The sequence below is a fragment of the Mus musculus genome, chromosome 1 (assembly GCF_000001635.26).
Source record: "Mus musculus strain C57BL/6J chromosome 1, GRCm38.p6 C57BL/6J".
Lineage (NCBI taxonomy): Eukaryota > Metazoa > Chordata > Mammalia > Rodentia > Muridae > Mus > Mus musculus.
Window position 1 is genome coordinate 44,392,109 of NC_000067.6, and position 2,773 is coordinate 44,394,881.

General features: G+C 43.7%; 1 long non-coding RNA gene across 1 annotated transcript; it reads left to right on the forward strand.

Annotated features, from left to right (window-relative positions):
• Window positions 1-604: 604 nt before the first annotated feature.
• On the forward strand, window positions 605-2,343 carry Gm28893. Its single transcript, XR_865404.3, has 3 exons — window positions 605-789; window positions 1,062-1,200; window positions 1,460-2,343. It is a non-coding gene; the product is annotated as a predicted gene 28893 (long non-coding RNA).
• The last annotated feature ends 430 nt before the right edge of the window (window positions 2,344-2,773 follow it).

Here is a 2,773-nt window from a genome sequence, read left to right on the forward strand (position 1 = left end):
AAGCTCACTCTGGGACAGCAAATAACTATAGTGGCACCCCATGCTCTTGAAAGCATTATCCGACAGCCCCCTGACCGACTGATGACCAATGCTTGTATGACACATTATCAGAGCCTTTTGTTGACTGAACGAGTAACCTTCACTTCCCCTGATATCTTCAATCCGGCTACCCTACTGCCCGAGACTGATGACTCTTCACCTACTCATCACTGGGCTGACATTCTGGCAGAAGAAATTTGTACTTGAAATGATCTGAAGGGTCAGCCTTGGCCTGGGAGTATGAGCTGTTACACGGATGGCAGTAACTTCATGGTTGAAAGTAAGCGGAAGGCGGGGGCAGCAGTGGTGGATGGAAAGCAAGTGATCTGAGCCAGCAGTCTCCCTGAAGGGACGTTGGCCCAGAAAGCTGAACTTGTGGCTTTGATACAAGCTCTACGAATGGCAAAGGGGAAGTCTATCAACATTTACACTGACAGCAGGTATGCCTTTGCCACTGCACGGAGCAATATACAGAAAAAGAGGGCTGTTGACATCTGCAGAGAAAGACCTAAGATGCTATGGCTAAAGGAAATCAGATGGCAGATCTAACCACCAAACAGGAGGCCCAAGGAGCAATGATGCTGGTAGTCAAGGAGCCTAAAGATTATTATGATGTCAGAGAGACCAGCTTTAGATACACCCCTGAGGACTATCAAGTTATGGACAAATTAGGACTGGTAAAGGAAACCCGTATGGGGTAGAAGAAAAAGAAAAAGGAAAACTAGTCTTCCCATGGGAAGAAGGAAGCAAGTATGTTACCAACTTACATTACTTGACCCACTTGGGGGCCAAGAAATTAAAAGGTGTGCTTAGGTCCTCTGACTACTATGTTATAGGACTCTCTGACTTGACAGAAGAAATAGTCAAAAGCTGCAAGGCCTGTGCTATGACTAATACAAGACACTTTGTGTATACTCTTGAGAAGAGGCTCTGGGGCAACTGGCCTGGGGCTTACTGGGAAGTAGATTTTACAAAATCTCAGCCAGCTAAATATGGCAACAAGTACTTATTTGTGTTTATAGACACCTTTTCCGGCTGGGCTAAAGCTTTTCCTATCAGGACTGAGATGGCCAATTTGGTAGCCAAGAAGATCCTAGAAGAAATCTTCTCAGAGTTTGGGATACCTAAGGTAACTGGATCCGATAACAATTTGTTGCCCAGGTAAGTCAAGGACTGGCCAAGATATTGGAGATTGATAGGAAGTTACACTGTGAATACAGGCCCCAAAGCTCAGGACAGGTAGAGATGATAAATAGAACCATTAAAGACAAATTGACAGTGGAGACTGGTACTAATGATTGGATGGCTCTCCTACCCCTTGTGTTCTTCAGGGTTAGAAATACCCCTGCACAGTTTAGACTGAACCCCTCCACCGGTAAAAACAGCCTCTGTACATAGTGTTGACGTGCTTCTTTCCCAGCCTTTGTTCTCTAGGCTCAAGGCGCCTGAGTGAGTGAGACAGTGAGTGTGGAAGCAGCTCCAGAAGGCCTACTCAAGAGAAGGAGACCTGCAAGCCCCACATCGCTTCCAAGTTAGAGATTTGGTCTACATTAGACCCCACTGTGCAGAAAACATTGAGACTCGGTGGAAAGGCCGTTATCTTGTCCTCTTGACCACCCTACTTTCTACCCTTATGGGACCCCTTTTGATTTTGATTCTGCTTTTAATTATAGGCCCATGTGTGTCAAACAGACTAGTTGCCTTTATTAGAACAAGAATTCGTTCATTGCAGCTTTTAGTTTTGAGACAACAGTACCATGCCCTAAAGGATCAAGTGTGTCAGAGAGAAGATAGTGTCTAGTTCTAAGATTAGAACTACTAACAAATAGAAGTAGGGAATAAAAAAGTGTAACATAAAAACAAAAACTAGGCTTTTAGGCCCAGGCTTGAGAATGTGACCTTTGTGACTCAGTACCCCAAGGTATGCTAATCATAAAACAGATAGCGACATTCCTCCACCCACCGGCTTCCTGGGTTCAGGGAGTGTTGTTCAAAAAGGACCACCCTGACCATTCATGGAACCTGCTATGCAAATGTGCTATTGTAGGAGGCTCATAGAAACTGTCTTGAGAAATAATCTCACAATTATCAGGTGTTTTTCCTTGTGACTTCCTTATGACTCGTAACTGGTATTTTTGGTATTTTCCAATAATGCCCTCCCCACCCCCTTGAGTTGTGGTTTCTTCCTTTAAATACCCCCTTACCCAGCTACTCAGGGTGCCACGGTCCTCTATCCCTTCGAGGTGTATGACTGTGGGCCTGAGAGTGCTCTTGAAATAAAAGTCCTCTTGTAGCTTGCATCAAGACCGGTTCTCATGAGTGATTTGGGGTTTCACCTCTCCTGAATCAGAACGTGGGGGAGACCTCACATTGTGGGTCTTTCATCACCAGTTAGTTTGCTTCTCTCTTGATAACAAGTTCTTCTGTGGTGAGCTTAAGGTGAGGTCTTAGCCAAAAAACAACTCTTGGAAGCTTTTGAAAGTAATTTGAAGTAAGCAAATCATCTTTTCTTTCTTATATTTTCTGTACCACACCTTTTCTAGGATATAACCGAGGCCCCAAATATTAAATAAGATATTGTCTTAGAATCTTTTCTGGGGCAACAACTACTCCAAGGTTTTTAAAGTCCATGTATAAGAGCAAGGGCCTGTAATAAAACTCCATGAATATTATACACTGAGAAACTCAAAGTCCTAACTTACTGTACGAAAGCAAAGACAATTTTTTTTTCATA